Consider the following 13,475-nt stretch of genomic DNA (forward strand, 5'->3'; position numbering starts at 1 on the left):
GGCAGCAAGTTATCGAATGACAAATGTACAAATGTACCAAAAAAAACTTTTCACCTTCAATTCATATTGGTCAACGCGATGTAGGAAACAAAAAATATCACTGATCCAAATTAATCAATAGTACTGTAAAATCACATTTTTTCGTGGGGTCAAATTTTCGTTGTTTGAGGAAAATCTCTTGGTTCATTGGGATTTGATTTCGTGGATCAAGAATTAATGAGTACTTATGTATGTAACATTTTACATTTCGTTCTGGACATAAATTCGTGGGTCTCTTCATACCACGAAAACAACGAAAATTACCCCCCCCCCCCACGAAAATTTGTGATTTCACAGTTTGATAATAAATAGATTAAAAGTATGCAGACACAGATTTGAAGTTAATATGTTCTCAAACTTTCTGTGTAATGTCACGACTTACATGTATATACATGTATTGCAATAGCATTTCACATGAAAATATATTAAAAGTCTTATTGGAAAATGGATCGTCCTGGAATTGTACCCGGGACCTCTCACATGTGAAGCGGGAGTCATACCACTACACCACGGAACTGCTGTACTTAAACGAAAATTATATGCAAAGATGAAGACACATATTCACGTTCGATATTGTCAAAATTCTACACAATGCATGGTGTCTAATTTAACCTTCATTAAACAGTTCTAATAGATGTAATAAGAATATAAAGTTCGTCGAGAATCTGTTTAATACGTAATAACTTTCCTTCATGCCCCTATGCTTAAAATAGCGACATGTTATAAAATAAATACTAGTAAAACAAACGGGGCGGGACACATTGAGAGGGGTGAGGGAGGTCCTAGGGACTTTTGGTATAAAATTACATTGCAAAAGCTCAAAATCCTCTTGAAATATCGCCCGAAAACGATAGTGTTACACACAAACAGAATGTATTTATTTATGACCTTGAACTTTGACCTTTTGACGAAAATCAATAGTGGTCTTCCTTAAGCCACAGGGAGTTGTTCTGCAAAATTTCATTGCAAAAGTTTAAAGGGTTCTCGAGATATCGCACGGAAACGAAAGTGTTATAACAGACATAATTATCGAAATTATGACCTTGACCTTTGACCTTTTGACCTCAAAATCAATAGGGTTCTTCTGTCTTCCATAGGGAGTTGCTATGCAAAATTTCATTGCAAAAGCTCAAAGGGTTCTCAAGATATCGTGTGGAAACGAAAGCATTACAGACAGACAGAATGACGGACGAACAGCTAGACAGACGGTCGGACAGACACAAAGTAATATCCCCCACTTTTCAAGCGGGGGACAAAAAGTTGCCAACCCTACTTTTTACTCTTTGATACACGATGTTCAAAATTTTATAATTCACGTTAAAGGAGAGTGTGGGCTTTTTAAAAAAAAAAATCACGTACAGAGACTTTATAATAGATAATGTTCACCGTTTTAGTATAATTGAGTATGTATTGAATTGTAAATATTGAATTATTTTTTTTTTATTACAGATGCATGAAATCCATATCTTCATAAATGACATTTTTTCTCTCTGTTAAACGAATCTAGCAAACCGGTTGTCGGAGCACCTGACGATGTCAAAACGAAGCTCGTAGTTTTTGTGTATCTGTTCCCTTTTATAGTAAAACTTCCCGAAAAAAACTGTGCTTAACCTATTAAAGGATAGATTAGGCACCGTATTTGATTTTTTTAGTTAACTGGTTATTCATCTCAAATACGATTGTTACCAAAAATTGCAGAGTAAATTCTTTTGATACACAATTTCAAAATCCCGTTCATAACTGATAAAGATGGAATTGTTTAACAGTGGTCTTCACGTACAGTGTAGGTCTATGACGTCCTGCTCTTGCTTTTTTGTTCTTTTTTATTTTTCTCTTGAAACGGACAGCCAGTCAAGTCAACCTCAAACATCTTGAACTAGAGATTATCCGGTTTTCCATACTCATGTTTGTGTTTTTTCATTGTTAACATCTTTCTATTTGTAATAGAGTCATATCCCGCTCAACATAGTGTTGCTTGATAATTTGGTACTCTGCATTACCGTCTAACCTCACCATTTCGAATAAGTCTAATTTAAAGTGCTTTCACATCGTTATTTATCTGTCATTAATGATGTCAAATTAATGAATTTTTAAAAACCGGTGCATAACCTAATCATAAAGTATGTATTTAGGTAAATTTCATGACATTTTATTTCCGAATGGCTTGATAACAAAGAAAACTTTGACAATGTAATTTGTAGAAGGGGAAAAAACAAAATCATCATTTTACAGCAGCAGCATGCAAAAAATTTTTAGTTTTTGGTGAGTAGTTTTTGAAATATTTAAAAACTTCGCGTTATTTTACCCCTTTCATTGATTTAAGCCATTTGTCACATATTTTGTATGAAATGACATAGGAAGCAAAACAAAGTCTCAAATCTAAGCACCATGAAAACCTTCAATTTATTTATATTTCAGGGATTTATATTTTTGGATTTTGAAACTTCATAAAAATCCTTACAAACAAAGATACATTGCGGGTTCCAGTGAATATTCAACCAAGCCTCTTATATTACTCCTCAATGAGATATAGACAGTAGTGAGGGAAAATCTTCAAAAGTACTGTGCAACAATATATTCAAGAAGTGGTATGAATCAAATGTGGATAAGCAAAAATTCAAAAGCACTTTTGGACAATTGGAAATTACAAGAATTTACAAAAAATCAACATCTTAAAAATTACAATTTTTTCATTTCATACACAACTATTCCCCACGATAAATTAAAGTCCAGACTTTATTATATCAATGACAGCTTTTTTTTCAATAAAAATGGAACTCGTAAATTTACTTACATGGTCACTGTTCATTTGCAAAATAATTTTGTTAAAACATATTCTGATTGCACACACAAGTACATTGTAGATCACTAGCAACATTTTCTTTTCACAATCGCCGCTGATACCCTGGTAGAATACCGGTAGACCTTTACTTACCTTATATGGATATTATTATGAATGCGCAAAGCGATTCTTGTCACAAACAATTGACAAATCGGTGAATGAATAGCAACGGTTTTTACAATTTACCAAAATCAAGAGCATAAAAACTTTCAACTTTTCAACTTTATACACAACCAGACATATTTTTTTATTCAAATGAAGCAGAATTTGTGCAAAATCTTATGCGTGAAAAGAAGAAGGCACTTGCTGTGGCCTTCAACTCGACATTTAGATATATCGACAGTGTATTGTCAATTTACAATGTTAATTTCCATTCCTACGTCGATATGATATATCCTTGTGAGCTTGAGATAAAAGATACCACGGAGACAGACACACTTGTTTCATACTTTGATATTTTACTTGAAAAGGACGTTAATGGTAATCTAACAACCAAGCTATCTGATAAACGTGATGACTTTAACTTTTCTAGCATCAACTTCCCTTACCTATGCAGCAATATACCATCATCACCTGCATAGGGAGTGTATATATCTCATTTGATTCGATACACAAGAGCATGATCTACGTACAATGTATGAACAATTTCAAAAACGAGGTTAATTATTGACAAGCAAGTTGATGAAACAAAATTGTCAACTGTCTCGTTAAAGTCATCATTTTGTAAATTCTACGGTCGATACAATGACCTTGTCAGCAAATACAATTTATCATTAAGACAAATACTGACTGACGTTTTTCATATTAATTGTTAGTTCATTATTCATATACTGAGTTGATGCCGCGGGTATGACCGGTCGGCAGGGAGTGCTCACTCCTCTATGGCACCTGATCCCACCTGATATGTTTCGGGGGTCCCTGTTTGCTCTGCTCCTTTTTTGTATTGTTTTATGGACTTTGATATAGGATACTGTTCGTTTTCTCCATATCCTTCATTTATGTCATTTCAAATCAAAATCTTTCAAAAATATATTTCAATCCATGCATCCTTTTTTGTTAGTGTTAAGTATCCTTAATTTGACACAAGTTATTAAAATTTAGAACGTCCTCTCCTTTATAGCAATTAATTACACAAAGTATTGTTCAACAACTAGTTTTCCCAGGAACCAAAGGTCAATATGATAATCTGCTTACACAGGTTATGCATGTACAAAATTGATTTGATGAAGTATGTACAAATGAATTTAAATATATGAATTCCAAAACGACCAGATCTCTTTATAAACAATCGTGCATTTCAAAATTAACTTCTATTTTCAGAGATACTGATTGAATCATCTCCCCATACATGTAACAGAACATCGGTGTCTACAATACGTAAATTAATAATTCTAAAAAAACATTGAACAGAGCGTTTCTTGGGGCAGTGTATTTCGAACAAGGAAAAATGAAATGATATGCGTCTTCTATTTTTCCACAAGTGCATAATGGACTGTCAATGATATAATACCTAAATGATTCTTTATTTAGAACACAATAGTGTCTTCATATCGTAATATACTATGTATACATTTCAGTAACGATCACTAAAAGTAAAAAAAAGATATAATTTGTGTCAACTAATGTTTTGAAAGAAAGAAAGGAAATTGTTACTCAGTATTTTTTAAGGGATTAGTATCAATCCTCTGTTTTAAAGTGTCCGACTTTTACGTATAACAATTGTGTTAATGTGTTAAGGGGATGAAGGATGTATGGTCACGTGACTCAGTTGATTTACGTCATAATCTCTGATAAAATATGTACAAAACGAGATTGAAACCACAGTACTTGTATAATTTTTTTTGACTGTTTGTTTGCGTTCACCATCTAGTATAAAAATATCTGAAAACATTCAAAATTTTTTGCAAATATTATCAAATTACGGAATAGATTAATCCACTCTGCCGTTTCCCTACTCTGCGCGTCCAGTGCGTCTTTGACGTCATAGTGGATCTCTTAGTTTAGTAAGATCATACACGGTAAAAACGGGTAGTATAAAATCATAAAAACGGGCCAAAATATGTACATGGTAGGGTATTTTGTAAATTTCAGAACGCAAAAAATATTTTTACATGGTTGTTGACGGAAAAGTTCTGTGGGTTTGTCTTATTTCGCTTATTTCAGGAATGTGTGACGTCATAGTTGGGTTTTCCCGTACTCGAGAAATGTAAACATGACACGTTTTTCTCATGATCATGACTCGTTTAACTTTGCCCCGTGCAATATTGAGCTCAGCTTCACCAATCGATATTTTTACAGTTAATCAATACAATGACGACCTTGAACTTCGACGTAAATTTTCAAATATTGAATGATAGGATTTTTTGCAAATTAATTTTTTTATGGTTTAAGTTGTCCTAAAAAAGTCGTAAATTTCCGTCTCCAGATGTGATGTTACAAAAGAATCTTGCTTTTTCGAATTTTTAACCCTATTCATACTCTAAAATATTTTAAAAGACACATTTCCGCTGGTATATTTTTTATCTATGGTGAAAAATTTCAATTATCGACCGAGTAATGGACCCAGAAACACGGAGAATAAAAACTCCGCTCAGACACTGTGGGGTATGGTATTTGTCACTCAATATCTCAGAAATAAGTCTAGAAACCTATTGATATGTCTGCTTTATAGTATGTAGGACATACTAAATAAGATATATACAAAATATGAAAAAAATTAAATGACAGGTATTTTTTCAGCTAAAGGTCCTTCATCCCCTTAATTGAAGTTTTAGTAAATACCGCATGTTGTTTGAGGAGTGAGTTTTAGCCGGACGTGAAAATAAGATGCACTGGAAATTCCGTCGACAAGAAAATACAGTTTCACTCTGGACTATTCCGAATTTTCAAAACGTTTGAATGTGTATATATGTGTCCGTGTTAAGGGTGTGTAAGGGAATCACAAATCGTCTTTAGTTTATGTGACTTGACTTGATTTATTTATCAGATATACAAACTTATTTTTCATTAATGCTTTTATTCATAAATTTCATCACAAGTTCATTTGTGTCACTTTTATACCGTATGGCGATAGGGGATCTGGATCAAATTATATATCAGTGGAATACCTGGAAATTTTTTTCGATATACAATTGCATGGTATGTCAACAGATTTTTAAAGCTCTAATGTAGGGGTAAGAGAAATAATCTTTCACCTTTTTATTTTCGAGGTATAAAAATGATCTTAAAGTCGTTTTATTGAATAAGAATGTTGTAGGTCTGCAGAGTATTGCATGTACAAATGCTATAGAGAATGAATACAAATGTATTTCAAACTGTTCGTAACTTTTATGCAGCTGAATCAGCTGATGAACACAAACATGCACTAAACGAACTTAAAACATATGGTTTACAATAAAAAATGCGCATTAATGTTGAAAAAACAAAGATTCTTGTGTTTTCGAAAGGGATAATGTTGAAAAGGAAATTTTTAGATAATTTAGTAAGAGAATACGTTAAAGTAATACACGCTGTAACATGCGCCAGTTTAAATACGGTCTGAAATTTTTATATTTTTTTTACCAATAAAAGTTACACAAATACTGTAAAATACACCATTAAAATTAAACGCGTTATAAAGTTATCAAAATATTATTCTTTATAATCCTGCCATAAAAGAAATGTTTTTTTAAAATAAATTCATCAGGTGACGCCGTCGCTACTTTTAGATTGAGATACAACTCACTTAACTCTTGACATGGATGTAAGTGTCTTACTCTTAATGATAATTATCTTTTAATGTAATCAGCATGAACCATCTACTCTGTTATGACGCACAATAACTTTTTAATAATAATCGTTGTCAAAATGCAACATACTTCGTAGTCTATGATTTCCCGTGGACATGCGAGTCTACATATAGGCCTTTATATTTACACACTTCCTTCGTCGATATTCATGAAAAAACTGAATTCTTAATTGCAGATATTGCTTAATTGTTTAGTTATTACAACGACTTCTATAGTAAATTTTGTGGAAAGTATTATTTTTTCATTACACTTCATGGTTTCAAATCATATAACCATTTTGGTTTCACACAAAAATCGGCGTTTCATAAAGCGTGTATTACTTTAAAGAAATTTAATATTTAGGCGTTGTATTTTCAAGTAAAAAATTTTGAAAAAAAAAAATCATCTTCATGAACAAGCACAAAAAAGTAAATACTGCATAATAGAAAAATTAGACAATTTAAGTATGGCTCCGTGTAAAAATCATGCAGAGGGTGATTCATGGGGGGTTTCAGAATTTCTTCAAACTTTGCATGTTGGTAGAGTATGCTAAGATACTCCAAAAAAAATTATAATTTTTTTTTTAATTCTGCCATTGGTATCCATGGCAACCGAAAAACTGTTTTGGGCAAAAAATGGCTGAAATTTCCTCTAAAAACAGGCAAAAATACCAGTAATGAAGATTAAATGAAAAGAAAACTAAACAATAGAACACATTTATGTTTATTTCTTATTAAAATACAGCATAAGTAATTACTATCCATATCTAGTCAAAATATTTTTATGACCTGTAATGTGTTCTAATTTTAAGCTAAAAAGGGGAGATAATCCATATTGGCAAAAAATGTAAAATATCCATTTTTTAGGATTTTTATCTATCAAAAATTTCTAAAAACCCCACAGCCAAACTAAAAAGCCATGCTAGTTTCATAGAGACTATAGTCTAAAGTCAATAAAATTATTAAAACATTTTTGTGCAAATGATTATTAATTTCCCAAAACAACTGATGAATTTTGTACAAAAATGGTAATTTCTCTTTTTTTGTCACAGTCCAATATATGCCATATATGTTTGCATGTAAAATATAAATAGCATTTCAAAACCATTTTTTTATATTTCCATTTTCAAATACAATTAAATTATTTACTTTTCATAATTAATCCAAATATTACCCCGTCCAGTAATAGTTTTTAATTTTAAGCTGAAAAGGGGAGATAATCCATGTCGAGAAAAACTGAAATTTTCAATTTCAAAAGGATTTACAGCTAAATTTAGCTATATGGTAAAAAATTTAAAGAAAAAATACACTACAGCCAAACAGAAAGGCAGTGTTTATTTCCTAGACACCATACCTTATGGCAAATAAAATATTAAAAACATTTTTGAGCAATTGATTATTAATTTCTAAAAGCCATTGAAGAGTTTTAAACAAAAAATGGGAAATTCACTTTTTCATCACGGTCAAATAAATGTCAAGTATATATTTAATATGCATGTTAAATTTAAATAGCATTTCAAAACAATTTCTTTATAGTTCGAAATCCAAATACAACACAATTATTTATTTTCAATAATCAAATTATATCTATATCTACAGTATTATTTCTAATTTCAAGCTGAAAGGGGGAGATAATTCATGTTGACAAAAAACAACAAAATATCATTTTTTGAGGATTTCAGTTACCAAGAAAATAAAATATATCTATGATTTAAAAAATAAAAAGGCTGAGTAGTTTTCATAGATACCATACCCTATGGAAAATTAAAAAAAAAATCATGTGCACAAATATCATTGTGATTAATAATTTCACCAAAAAAGAAGTAGCATCATCTTTTGTCAGAGTCCAATAAATACACCATGTACATATGCCAGTACATGTTTACATGTAAGAATATCAGTTTACATTTTAAAATAAATTCCTTTACATTTCCAAATTCAAATACAACACAAATTATTTTTTTCATTAATGAACAGTAAAATGTAAAAAACATTTGAAAATATTAATCATATTACATTGTAATATTGATTACTAGATACATTTATCATATAATCATTGTATATGTAAACACAATTTTTAAAGTTTTACATCTTTGTAAGGTGCAGTCATGCCACTCAGAATATCACTAATCTCCCCTGCTTCTCTTCTGTAGTAAGTGACTGTCCTTTGTTTATTAGCCTCTTCTAAAAGCACTTAAGATCCTTTGGAAAAGAATTGCTGCCTAATTAACATTATCCAAAGTACCGTCATGGAATCCACTGAACTCTAATCTCAGCTTTTTGACAGCTTTAAATATCTTATGTTCCATTATTCCTAAAAAAAATAATTACAATATTAGTGTTGGCAACGAGTACCCGGTTAACCCTCGAACGATGCGAGTATCGGTTAGTAAAACTGCTATTCGGTTACTTGGATAAAAATACATTTTTCATGGTAAATATGTGTAAAATATTTTTTATGTTATTTGTAAATGTATATTGACATATTTCCCTAATTTAATTACCGTTAGGCTTGCTCTAGACTAGTAGTTCAAAAATAGGATCGATTTGTTTTGATTAGTTTAATTGATGACTTTAATTGCCAGGGGCACACGTTTTGAAGACCTGGGTTATAATTACCTCATTTAGACCTATGTTAGTCAGGGTTACAAACTTTGTCTTTAACAACATGTCGCCGCAAACATCTAAAGCGTGGAAATATTGTTAAAGAACGACTGACTCGAAATCTGTCGGATGCAATTCATGTGAATCAGAGTTGGCGTATACGGGTAGAACTACAAATATGCTATATTACATAAGATTGAAAAATAATTCGATAACCAGTGACTTGTATTAAACTCAACAAATATAACCAGTAATTGTATTTAGTGTTACAGGGTATGTTAATTTTCCTCGATCGCGACATATATCTTCTACAGGTGTCGAAAAAATTATTTTCTTAAAACAAAAACAAAATCCCCGTTTCAAGTGACATTTAAAATCAAAATTCTTCGAAGATATTGTGTTTTTGGAGTTTGCACTTGTAAATAAAGTTTATATATGCAAAGTTTATTATCCACTTCTATCAATGTGTAAAAGGATGAGATTAATAATAAATACGGAAACTATAACAAAATATCATCCGAGTAACCGGGTACTCGATCGGAAGATTAAGCGAGTAACCAGTTACTAAAAATCGTCCGATTTGCCAACACTATACAATATACATGTACATGAACTTATCATTCATCAATTTAGAATTCTTTAGTTTATGCTACATTATTATCAAGGTACTAAATGGTTATTTTGATTTTATAAATTACTTTACATGGAATATCAAGTTTATATAATGCAGTAATTTCATTAAAAATCTAAAATAGTTGCATGACAGATATTCTCCCACCTTTGGAGTCTAATTAGTTGGTGGTGTTCAATGATGTTTTCTTGCTGTCTTTTATAGCCACTAACCAAAGAGTTAGGGGTCTTACATAATTTATATTTTTGAATATTACAATATTCAAAGTGGACCCCTACCTACCCCGAGCAGCGGTCATAACAATATTAATCATGGCTTTGCTGTTCTAGGGAATATTCTCCCCTATATATTGCAATGTGAAACTTTGGTCCCCATTGTGGCCCCATCCTACCCAAAGGGGGTTTAACTTTACACTACATCACCAGAGAATGCTTCCCTATCATCATCTTCATGTTCTTGAGAAGATTTAAAAAGATTGTTACTTAAACCATTCCAAGTTTTCTATCTATTTTTTAAGATCCATGTGCGCCTGGGTTTTGAATCCCAATGAGAAAAGCCCTTTATTTTTCATTCAAAAGTCATGACCAAGGTCAAGTTTTTGAAAAGTTTTTCATTTTCAGTTGGGTGTCAAATCTGTAATCTGTTACAAATCTGTTTGCCTGTGACAAAATTTGTGTATCTCAGGCGTTGAGCAACAGTTTTTTCAAACACTGCCTTAACCATACCATCATACTTATTCATGCCTCATCGCACATAGGGGAGTGCACAGTAACTCAAACAGGTCTAGACGACAAGATTATCTGATGACACATCAGCTTAAATTTGCATGTAAATTGGCTATCAGTTTTCTTTACATAGTTTTAGACAGCAGCACAAGGTGCACAATTATCATTTAACCCCTCAATCAAATATCAAAAGTAAGACATACAAACGTCACAAGGTTTGTACGGTATTATTGGAAGCAACTACAGTGGTACCTCATTTATCCGGACGCTTTGGTTCCTAGTCAAATTTCCAGATATGTGAAGTGTCCGGATACCTGAATTACCAGTTAAATAAGACAAAATAATGTTAAAAATTTTCGTTCCGATGAAAAATCGTCCGAATACTGAAGCATTCGGATATATTGCATCCAGATATCTGAAGGTTCACTGTATTTATCATCTAAAACTACAATTTTAAATGTGAGCATCGAGCAGTGTCTTTGGAAACTAATCTTTCAATTTTGGCTGTATAAAGTAAAAAAGAAACTCTATTGTTTTTGGTGATGAAGTAAATAAAGTATGCAGTAAATCGACGAAAACCGTGTGTCGCTTCTGATTTGTATTAACAAATAGTAGACTGTCATGCTTGGGGACTCATTCAATTAATTGTAGAATGCTAGAGTAGAGACAAAAACATTGTGCTGAAAATTACCTTCCATTAACGGTAGTGTACCCGAGCTCTTAAGAAAATGGAAATTCGTCTTTTGCTTAAAAGTATTCAACAGCTGCAATACTACAAGTATCTATGATTTTTCCTTTTTATAAAAGACTCATAATACATTGTCATATAGGACTTGTAAAATACTTTTGACTGCATATAAAAAGCTTTACCAAGCTATTTTGAATAGATTAATAGCGAGTGCAGCAAGGGTCGCAAAGCGATGCACGTATCTGCGAGCTCTGATGAAAACGCCTGGGCAAAGAGAAAATTCAGACTACTGCACATTCATTCCTAAGAATTTTTTACCGCAGTAATTTAGACCCACAATGCATCGCTTCATACACAAACTCTAAAGCAACATTCTCGCGTGAATAACAACAAAAGTTAAACGAATAATAAACATGTCTTGATTTAATGATTTTATCTGTTTATTGCAGAAAGATATTCATAAACTTTTTGAAATCAGCATTGTTCAGGCTTCAGTTTGGTAAAGCAACATACAAACGACGTCATATGACGTCAGAATCTAATACGCACCGAATGTCACGTGCGGATTTACATGTCCAATCTAAATGAAAATGGATAAGTATATGCGCTCGCCCTAACGGTCGCACCGTCAACATATTAAAGCTACATAGCTATTTCAAGCTACAAAATTAATTATCTTAATCAAGAAATTGTTCTGCAGTGTTCTGGACCTGATCTTACCTGGTCAAATGTAACGTAACTGTCCAAATGTACATTATCTTCCCTCTCCAGTCTCCAAGTCGAGTAAGCTGACAAAATCGGACTGCCACCCCTCTCTGAGAGTTTACTCTTGGACTCTGGTGGATTACCGTAGAATTTAAACTTCTGAGATAGATCACAACGGTGTCAGTAGGCGAGTACCATTTCGGGAGAACGTCAACAAGGTCAATATACTAATCAACACGACACATGGCTATACTTTTGCCCGAAAACTATGCCTAATCTGTTCTTGTAGAATCCTTTCAACCAATTTATGTCACTTCACACATATTTTTGCAATAAACATCACAGGATGCATCAAAATAACTTTGCATCGTACAGCTAACCATGGAGGCTGCCATTTATTTTTACTAGCGCCACCTATGTAAAATTGCAATGGGAGATAACTCATTTGAAGAATCTTGACAAATTCTCGATTTTAAACACCTTGTATCTTTTCAATACTTCGTTTGCACAAAAATATTAAAGTAAATTTTTATTAAGCCTTCCATGTTCACTTGAATTATGTATTAAGTTTTTGTACTTCTTCTAGGGTTTTAAAGATATTCTTTTCTGAAATAAGCATTATTTGCACACTATCTATACAAAATTACACCTCAAGTACTTTATCCCTGGCTATATGAAAAAAGAAGAATTATAACAAAATCAACTGTTTATATTCAATTTAGACCCAAATGAATATATTAGACCCAATTTTATTGAATTTGAAGATGGTCGATGAATCACCTTTTCTGTACTGTCTGCATGATTTTTACACGGAGCCGTACTTAAATTATCAGCCGTCCGTCAATTTGATTTTTGATCAAGTTATTGTACCTGTTTTATTGTGCAATTCCTAAAAAAAAAAACTTGACTAAAATATATAATCACGAGAATACGATTCCAACACCACTTTGTTGTGATTGTGAATATTAATAGCATATCCTCTTCCTTAAGAGATATATCTCAAATCAGTTTAAATATCAAAGAATATTTTTGATTCAAACCTAGGATTGTCAAGAAAATGAACTTGGATTTTTTTTTTAATCGTAAATATTTCTAAACTTTTGCATGTTCAAGGCAAAGACAAGATGCGGAAAAAGAAAGTTAACAAAGAAAGATTTCCGCAATTAAATCAAAAATAGAGGCTAATCAGAGCAATAGTATTGTGCTCCTCTAATGACTAAGAGTATATTACACAGTGCTCAGTGTTGTTTTTTTTTCATGATATGCATAAAAGGTTTTACTACTTATTCAGATATCTTTAAAATCAAACACTATTCTTGAAAAAATATAATTGTCGCATATCTGCGGTGATTTTCTTTGATCTTTGTGTGGTGATATATCCCATATCACATATGCGATAATACTTTCCACGCCCCTTCATATATCACTGCAGGAGGCAGAAATCAGGTCATGAGAAAAAAAACTAATTTTATTTC

This window comes from Saccostrea cucullata, unplaced genomic scaffold (genome assembly GCF_032062105.1).
Source record: "Saccostrea cucullata isolate Sc308-1 unplaced genomic scaffold, CSIRO_AGI_Scuc_v1 ctg3194, whole genome shotgun sequence".
NCBI lineage: Eukaryota > Metazoa > Mollusca > Bivalvia > Ostreida > Ostreidae > Saccostrea > Saccostrea cuccullata.